The following is a 10,486-nucleotide window of genomic DNA, read 5'->3' as shown; positions in this document are numbered from 1 at the left end:
CGCTTGAGCTGCCGCAGTCATACCTGCGGGAGGTCCATCCGAGCCGCGGGACGAGCGCCCCCTCCGCAGTCATGCCTGCGGCAGGTCCGGTCGTCCCGGGGCTCCGGTGGACCTTCCGCAGGCATGACTGCGGCAGGTCCGGGGCCCCAGCCTTTTGCCGCCCCCTAGATTTTGCCGCCCTAGGCACCAGCTTGTTTTGCTGGTGCCTAGAGCCGCCCCTGACGCTGATCCACATACTACACACTGAACTGTAAGTACAGTATTGTTATTCCAATTGATTTATAATTATGTGGTAACAATTAGAAAGTAAGCAATTTTTCAGTAGGAGTTTGCTGTAGCACTTGTGTTTTTAAGTCTGATTGTGTAAGCAAGTAGTTTGTAAGTGAAGTGAAACTTGGGGTACATAAGATAAATTAGATTCCTGAAAGGGGTACAGTAGTCTGAAAAAAACTGTGCCCCATCCCATCAGCCCCAAACCTGGCTTCAGCATGTACACATGGGTGACCTCTAGGATGCAGTTCCCAAGGAAGGACCCAGTCTGTTTAGTAACACAGGTCACACTCTGCACTCAATCCCATTTGAGAGAGGCCTGTTTGAGATATCTACCCCAGGAGCATAGGCGTGCGCACAGGGTGTGCCGGATGTGCCCAGGCACACCCTAATGCAGGAATGGGCAAACTACGGCCTGGGTCCAGCTCCTCAGGGCTTTGGATCTGGCCTGTGGGACTTGCCCCCTGTGATGCCGCAGGCCCCTGCACCGCTCTCAGAAGCTCCACATCCCTGGGGCCGGGTGGGGTGGGGTGGGGGCAGAGGGCTCCATGCATTGCTTCAGGCACCGCCCCCCGCAGCTCCCATTGGCCAGAAATGGGGAACCACGGCCAATGGGAGCTTCAGGGGAGGTACCTGGAGGCGCGGCAAGGGCAGCACACGCAGAGTCCTGTGCCTAGGGGCCGCGCAGGGACATGGGGAGTGGCACGGCGTGGGGCCAGGGCAGGCAGCCAGGGAGCGCGCTGCTGCCACCCTGAGCCACTTTAGGTAAGCGGCGCCGGGCCGGAGCTTGAACCTCTTTGGCCCCCCAACTCCTTGCCCTGAGCCCCCTGCTGCACCCCAACTCCCTGCCCTAAGCCCCCTGCCTGCACCTCAACTCCCTGCCCTGAGCCCCCTGACTGCACTCTACACCCTTCCTTCACCCCAACTCCCTTCCCTGAGCCACCTCATACACACCGCACCCCTCCTCTGCACCAATCCTGAGCCCATTCCTGCACACTGCACCCCCTCCCACACTCCCTCCCAAACCCCAACCTCCTGCCCCGGCTCTGCATACAATTTCCCCACCCCGATGTGGCATTTGGCCCAAAAAGTTTGCCCACCCCTACCCTAATGTCTCCAAAAAAATGGCTTTGCATTTTAATTTAATCGCATGATATGCTCTTTTAGTTTTAAAGTATGGATTGTTGTATTATGCAATACGCGCTGAATTGCGTAATATAGATTTTGTAGAAATGTATAGAAAGCCCGTGTTCGCTCGCAGCATGCGTCCGCACTACTGCGACACCGCATTACCATTGGTCCTCCCCTCCCCCTCCAACTACTATTCTAGAAAATTCTTTGACTTATATAAGCGGCCGCATCAGGCATGCCCAGCGCAGAGTCTACAGAGTTTGTAATCTTTGTCACATGTACTCTACTGAAATAGCATAACAAGCCCATGGCTTTACGTTTTAATTCAATCGTATGATACCCCCTTTTAATTTTAAAATATGGATTGGTTCATTGTTAAGATAAGAAAAGGAGCAGAAAAACTGAATTATAATGAATGTGCTGATAGTAGTGCAAATACCTCCGACTCCTCGGTTAGGAACTGTGTCTCATTTTTTAAGTAAAGTTTAGTTGTTAATTTAAAAAAAAAGTTTAGTTAAGTTTCAGTTTCTTTAGTTTGATGAATAAAAATAATGTCCTTTTTGACTGAGTATTCAATAAATGTTCACCTTTAAAAATAAATAAATAAAATTCCCTGGGTGCACACCCTAATGAAATGTGCTGCGCACACCTATGCCCAGGAGTAAAAGCCCTCCACAGCGTGCTCTCCCGCTCTGAAAACCCTCATCTCCCACTTTCAGGCTTCTTTGGAAGAATGAAAACTGTTGACCAGTAGGGGAGGTTTGTGAATGAGGGAGGCAAAACCTTCCCAGGAGCAGAACCTAAATTAGGGAACTCCCACAGCAGATAAGAATGACCCCGAGGCTAGCCTCCTTCAGAATTTAGTGCATAACATAATTCATGTCTTTACTTTCTATCAATGAGGTCCTCTCTCACACACATAAACATACCCATTGATGAAATGCTGTGAGTTGCACCCAGTTTGGCCCACATAAGTGCCAGTTTTCACTACAAGTGTGACAGCACTTGGTTGTCTGGTATGGCTAAAGGAATCTATGATCTAACACTTTTTGTTTGTAAAGTTTTTTTCCTCTTTCTGCCATAGGGCTTTGAATATTGTTATGTACTGTGCTCCCGACTGTAAGCATTATAGCGTTAAGGATGGCTGACACACCCACCACATGGTTGGTGATTTAAACCACATTGCAGCCATCCCAACATGTCTTTTCACTGATTAAAGGTTCAATTATTAGTAACATACACTCACTTATCTATTAAAACAGTTAGTTACAGCGTTTACACGGAAACAAAACGACCTTTTTCGACATTATAACCTGACACTGGTTGTTTGGAAAGTTATCCCCTTCCTCATGGTTACCCGCTTGGAGTGTGACATCATTTTCGTAGTCTATTAAGTGTTAACGCTGTTACTTTTCTTTTATGGACCTTATTTATTACATGGGAACCAGTTATAACAAAGAAAAGTTCATAATTATACAGCCCAATAATAACGCTTAAAGATACTCACATTTTGGATTTATAATGCTGAAAGACATTATCCTTTGGCACCAAGAAACACAATTTTCCATAGTATTCACTCAATTCTTAACCATCTACCTGCAACGTGTGTTAAAATGACCGTTTGACATGTATCAACTCGCGATATCTCCGCTCTACATTCATTTCCAGCCAGGGGCGGCTCTAGGCACCAGCAAAACAAGCTGGTGCCTAGGGCGGCAAAATCTAGGGGGCGTCCCCTGCGGCCGGGGCGGCAGGCTGGGCCGGCGGACCTGCCGCAGTCATGCCTGCGGAGGTCCACGGAGCCCGGGACGACTGGACCTGCCGCAGGCATGACTGCGGAGGGGGCGCTCGTCCCGCGGCTCGGCTGGAGGTCCCGCAGGCATGACTGCGGCAGCTCAAGCGGAGCCGCCGGACCACGAACCGTCCGCAACCGCGGGAGGTCCAGCCGAGCCACGCGGGACCAGCGGACCCTCTGCAGTCATGCCCGCGGGAGGTCCGCTGCTCCCGCGGCTCCGGGGCGCCTCCCGCGCATGACTGCTTGGGGCGGCCAAAAACGTAGAGCCGCCCCTGTTTCCAGCTATGCAACCTTGATGTATATTTGAGTTAGGTGTCACTAGCATTGTAGCTCTTGCTGCTGGCGGAGTTATTGCTTATCAAAATTGCAGAGTGGGTCATCTTGATCCTACATCACAAATTGGAAAAAAGTCTCACTAAAATATTATTTATTTTTGCAGTAAATAAAAGATTTGACATATTAATAAATTATTAGAGATGTAGAGAAATGAATTATAATTCATATTCCCTCCGTACACACACAGGAATTGAAATAATGTCTTTATTTTATTTGTATTTTTTAATCTTTTTCTTTTTTTAAATTTTTTAAATTTTATTTTCTTTGAATTTGGCATCCCGTTTAACTTGGCACCCTAGGCTACCCTCTAGTTCACCTATATGGATGGGCTGCCCCGACCTTGTTCGGAAATTGTGTTATTGCCTAGGTCATCAGGCAGCACCCTTCTCCAACCATGTATCTATAATTGTGTTGTCCACAATGCAAATAAAATTGTATTAAAGCATGGATTATCCTAATCATGGCAAACAACTATGCTCTGGGAATTTGACTTGCCTTGTAACCGGGCCCTGCAGTGACCCACGGTCCAGCCCAATCTCACTTTTCAAGGGTTACAAAGCGTATTTTGTTGAAGTCTTTTTATGCCTTGTATTTCTTCATAGCTATGCTAATTCTCAGGAATTACAATTTATAAAAAGACTGCAACAAAATAGCTCTTCAATTCATAGCTCTGGCAAGTGTAAATTTCTAACTATGTAGGTGCATCCTGGCAGGTGTACTTAGAAAAAATATCACTGTTGAACCAAAATAGCTGTAGTTCCCTGTAACTACAAATACAGATTCACTGCCCCCTGCTCCCGCTTTCCCCACACCCTCTGAGGCCCCTAAGAGTCGCTCAGGGAGCCTGGACCACTGTGGGGAGCCCTGGACCCTCCACCTGACCTGGGTGGTGTGCCCTAGTGGGTAGGGACACAGTCTGGGGGGCTGCTCTTGGGTCCTCCAACCCCCCCACCCAGAGGAAGTGGAGGGTCTGGTGCTCCCCACAGTGGCCTGGGCTCCCTGAGCAGCTCCAGCTTTCGGCCTGGCCAGGGCCTGCAGGGGAAGAAGAGGAGCAGGGGATGGGGCATCAGAGGAAGAGGAGGAGCATGGGTAGAGCCACAATTCCGGTGTTGGTGGTCCTCCTCCATTCTACACAGGTTACGGCGCTCCTGGGGCCCCCCAAATTGGCCAGGACTCCTGGGCACAGGTCCTGTGGGTCTGTGTGTTAATCCAGCCCACCTATCTCTAAATTGTATTATTATTGATGGAAATATATTTTCATCCATTTGTATGTGTTCAGTGAAATTAATGTTTATTGACATTTACCAATAAAAATCTAACCTTTCTAAGCCTAACTAATTTATCAGGCGTGTCTACAAAGAGATCTCCAACCATCCAAGGAAAACAGATGATCCTTGTTGGGGATTCTATACTAAGAAGAATGGAAAGTACTTTCTGCAAAGGACAGGCATGCAACAGGATTGTGTGCTATCTCCCAAGACATAAGATGTGATGACTCTGTAATTGAATAGTCTCCTGAATTTGGCAGCCAAGGATCCACTGGTGATGGTGCATATCAGCACTAATGACGCTGCTTCAGATATACCTCAGAGATTATAGAAAATTCAGGGAACTTGGAAGTGTGATGAAGGATAAGACTGTCCAAGTGATTTACTCTGTGATCCTTCCCATCCTGCAAGCAAAGGAAAACAGAAGGCAGAAAACTCTGGAAGTGAACCACTGGCTAAGTAAGCAGTGTAAGACTGAGGGTTTTGATTTTGTAGAACATTGGTCCAGCTTCGACAAGGAAAGGGGGCTGTAAAGTTTAGATGGCTTCCATTTCAATAAAAGAGTAAGCAATATTCTAGGGGACAGGCTAGCTAGACTAGTCAAGAGGATGACCTGATAAATATAAGTCTATCAGCTTGACATTGATCCCGGGTAAAATAAAGGAACGTCTGATTCGAGGCTCAATTTATAAGGAATTAAAGAAAAGTAATATAATTAATGACATCAACATGGATTTATGGAAAATAGGTCTTGTCAAATTAACTTGATTTTTTTTCAGAGATGACAAGTTTGGTTGATAAAGGTAATAGTGTTGATTAATATACTTAGATATCTGTGAGGCATTTGACTTGGTAGCACATAACATTTTGATTAAGAAACTAGAACAATATCAAGATTTCACACATTAAATTGATTAAAAACTGGCTAAATGATAGGGCTCAAAATGTAATTGTAAACAGGGAGTCATCATTCAGTGGGTATATTTCTAGTGGAGTCCTGAATGTATCAGTTGTTGGTGCTGCTTTATGTAACATTCTTATCAAAGACCTGGAAGAAAGCAAAATCATTAATGATAAAGTTTGCAGGTGACACAAAGATTGGGAGAGTGGAAAATAAGGAAGAGGACATGTCACTGATACGGAGTGATCAGGATCACTTGGTAACCTGGGCTAAATGTGCATTTCTATACAGCCAAATGTGAAGTCCTACATTTAGGAACAAAGAATTCAGCCCATACTTACAGGATAGAGGACTCCATCTTGGGAAGCAGTGACTTGGAAAAAAGACTTCTGGGGTCATGGTGGGTAATCAGGTGAACATGAGCTTCCTGGGCGATGCTATGGCCAAAAGGCCTACTGTGATTCTTGGATATAGAGAGGTTATATTGCCTCTGTATTTGGCACTGGTGTGACCACTACTGGAATACTGTGTCCAGTTCTGGTGTCCACAATTCAAGAGGGTTCAGAGAAGAGCCACACCAGTGAACAAAGGATTAGTAAACATGCTTTATAGTGATAAAATCTGCCCCAAATATGGTTATTTGTGGCTAGGGACTGTGTCTTTCTGTGTTTGTACAGTGCCCAGCACAATTTGGCCCCAATTCTGGTTAGGTTCTTTGGGCACTACTGTAATATAAAATAGCAATAAATAAAAACAAAACCCATGCAGGATAAAAAACACTTAAACTTGGAGGAAAAACACCCTGAAAATTCTGATGTGAATATCCTTTTAAGCCTCCACTCCTTTAGTTGTCTGATGATAGCACTTTGTTTTCTACAAAATGACCTTCTTCCTAATTAAATTATTTAAATCTGTCTCTCACCAGACATAGAAATTATTCACACTTACTCCCAGGGATGATTACATTTGAAGGGCTTATCTATTGTTTAGTAAACATCTTGTTGGTTTTTTTTTTGTTCTTTTGAAAAAACTATATACATTAGTCTAGAAAACATCAAAGTTATTCCATCAGAAGCAGTGCTGTTGGCAGTAGAATTGCTTTGATGAATATGAAGCATATTAAATCTCCCAACAGGAGAGAGACTGCAGGCATAACAACCATGTCAATAAAACACACAGGAAATCTTAAATGCTAAAATAAATGCAGTGGAAGTAAAAATAGTAAGATTTCAGGAGGAGCTGCCTTCTTTCACCCAGCCCCAATTGGAGGAGCAACAGTATTGCTACATGACTTTTTTAAACAACGTATGGGGCTTTACTCATGTGCGTTGTCCTGTTGACTTTGAGGTAGCTTGTGAATAAAGTGAGCAGGATTTGGTCCATGATTAAAAAAAGCTAAAAGAAAAAGTGGTATAATCTTTTCTTTCTTCTACATACTGAAGCTTGAGAGAATCTCTCAGGCAGGAGGATGGGTGTGAGAACCTTAGGAAAGATGTATTCTCAAGTAAAAGTTTTTGACCTAAATAACTTTGATGGGATGGTGGGGGTGGAGAGAGGAACATCTTGCACATTTGGAATGCTTGTTTTATTGAAAAATATCTGGATAAGTCAAATGTAGAGAAACAGTATATTCAATGCAGTAAATTTTATATTTACAGTGGCATAACCATCCAGTTGCATGCACACCTCGTAAAAAATGCTAGTAATTTTTGGAGGTCTCTGCTACACATCTGGGCCCATCCTGCAGAGGAATATGCAAATATGGATTCATGCGCATGCAGAGTCCTATTGAAAACAGCTGAACTCTATGTGGGCATAAGGATCCTCATTTGCAGAGATTTTTTCAGGATTGTGCCCATGGTGGCAGGTGTGACATTATCTGATTAAAATATGACCATATAGCTTATTGTTGCAACCACTGTTATATATTTACAACAAATCTGGTACAATATGTGGCATGCAAGATGTCTATGAAAAGGTTACGATTTGCTGGTTATGATTATGCTATGTGTATGCATGTATCATTTTTGTATTTGAAGTTATGAGTATTGACTCTATACCTGTATTTCAAATTTTTGCTTCTGGGGCAACACTCACAAGGTAGTTAGCCAGCACATCTTGAAGGGACTATTCAAACTGAGTGGCCCATCAAAAGGACACAACTCAAAATGGACCATGGGAGATGCCCATCTACACTGAGTGGACTTTCCTGTGGATGTTCCATCCGAAGTATAGGTAATGGCTTCCTGCAATGACTAATCGAAAATGGGCATGGACATGTGACTTGCCCTTGTGATTCCAAACTCTAATCTTTTCCCTGTAATTTTCCACTAGCTGTGCTAAGGGTTTTGTTGAAACAATGGGTTTCCCTCTACATGTCAGAAGCTATAAAAGGCCCTGGAAAACACCTCCATTTTGCCTCTTTCCTACTCAAGCCTCTGGACTATGGACTTACACTAATGGGAGCATTCTAACCAAGGGACTGAAGTCCTTCTGATTATTTGGAAGCAGCCAGAGACTTGACTTAAGCCAGCAGTTTATTCCATCACTGCTACAAGCCTGAACCAAGAACTTTGCAATTAATGTATGTATTTGATTCCTTTAACCAATTTTAACTCTCACCTTTCTTTCTTTTTATAAATAAACCTTTAGATTTTAGATACTAAAGCATGACTTTTCAGTAAGATCTGAGTTATATATTGACTGGGGTGTTTGGCTGGTCCTTTGGGATCAGAAGAACCTTTTATTTGATGAGACTGGTTGTAAAGAACCACTCATCTTTAAATCCCAGTGTTTTTGGGGTGATACAAGGATAGGCATACCTAAGGAAAGTGCTTGTATGACTTCTTGTTAGCCAGTGTGGTGAAACAGAAGTTTAGTTGGGAGAATAACCACTAGTTTTGGGGTGTGTCCACCCAATTTCTCAGCAGTTTGTCCTGAATTTGGTATTCTCAGTTGTGACCCACAAAGGCACAGTTACAGTGGGTACTGAGGACAGGGGAGGCTAAGCCTCCCCAAACAGCAGGCATGGCTCTGCCCATGCTCCATGACGAGGCCCTCTCCTGCCTCCTGCTGTTCCCCTGGGGCCCCAGCCCAGGCTGCTCTTCTTCCCTGAAGTGGGTAGAGGCTGGGGCTAGGGCAGGCCAACCAGCGGCCTGGGATTCGGGGTGACTGGGGCCGGTGCTCGGGCTCCCTGGCATTTGGGCTGTCCAGCGCTCTGTATTAAGACAATGTTCAGTTGTAAACTTTTGAAAGAATAACCATAATGTTTTGTTCAGAGTTACAACCAACCTCCATTCCCAAGTTGTTCATAAATCTGAGGTTCTACTATAACACAATTTTATGTTGTGTCTCTGCTATTGTTACCCCTTCTATTGTGCTATTTCTAACTTTCTGGGCCAAAGGTTCCAATGCGAAGGGCAGAGGGGAGATCCCTGTCTTGGTCCTCAAAGTATCTTAAACCTCTGAACTTGCTACCATTTATTCTGACTAGCTTGGGTTGTATTTAGGTCTGTGCTCGAATCAAAAGTTAGAACCCATGCATGACAATGTTGTTTTTTGTAATTAGCCCTGATTAACAATCTAATCTTGTGTTGCTATTTGTTGGTTGATTATTTTTTTAACTGCTATATCACTTCAGATGAGCTTTAAAATTAGTCAAAATTGTTCTTAGATTGGTGCGATCTTGATTCTATCAAGAAATTCAGACAAAAACAAAAGGTTACTAAGATTTGAAATTTATTTGTCAATAAAAAGTGCATAGTACAAGCCCTTTATCCCAGTTCCAAATACTCAGTAGAAGATTAATAGTAAACCTCAAATGGCACAGACATTATTTTTGTTTGGCATGATTCAGACATTTTAAACCACCAATTTACATCAGGTACATCACATTATCATTTTTCATCTTTCGGTAACAAACATTACAAGGCTAAGTGATCTGCAGACACTATATGAACACACATGATTTTTAATTTCAGAATATAATAATTGTGTTAAGCAGATGCTAAAATACTATTATTTTAACAAAGTTATAAACGAAGGTATAAACATAAACTCTCTTCTTTATTTCTTTAATTTCTACAACTTGTCTCTTATTAGCTGAGCCTCAAACCTTTAATATAAAATTGATCATGGTCTTAAACTTTACATCCCACTAATCTCTTCCAAGGGGTTCCTCTTAAAATTTAGTGTTCAGTTTTGTAATCATGATGCAGTTATTTCATCACAAATTATTATTATGGGCTAGATTCTGCCACCCTTAATGATGCTGCAGTTAGAACATTCTCTGATAATAGTCAAACTAATTACAATGGAACTACTTGTTGAGTAAAATAACATGAAAAAAATGGCAAAATACAGCCCTATAATAGGTACTTTTACTTTAAGCAGTAATATTTGTCTGAAGTTTACAAAGAGTCCTGTGGCACCTTATAGACTAACAGATGTATTGGAGCATGAGGTTTTGTGGGTGAATACCCACTTCGTCAGACGCATACTGGAGAGAATATCTCAGAATTTAAAAGGGATACATGTTAGCATGGGATAGTGGCCTGGCTACATAGCAAAACATTTTACTATACAATATTTCCGCTGCTTCTCTTTCACATTTAAAATAGAAATGTACATAAGGAAAGTACATATGTATAAAACCATTTGGACAACATTTTGACTAGCAGAATTTTAAGAAAAAAATGTTGATTCAACACAGAACACAATTAAAAATTTCTCAGATTACAACATGCAAACATCTATGGCTATATATTGGCCAAAATCTCAAAGCAG

This window comes from Mauremys reevesii, linkage group 5 (assembly GCF_016161935.1).
Source record: "Mauremys reevesii isolate NIE-2019 linkage group 5, ASM1616193v1, whole genome shotgun sequence".
Taxonomy (NCBI): Eukaryota; Metazoa; Chordata; order Testudines; family Geoemydidae; genus Mauremys; species Mauremys reevesii.
The sequence above is the reverse complement of the archived record's forward strand: the minus strand, read 5'-3'. Positions refer to the sequence as shown.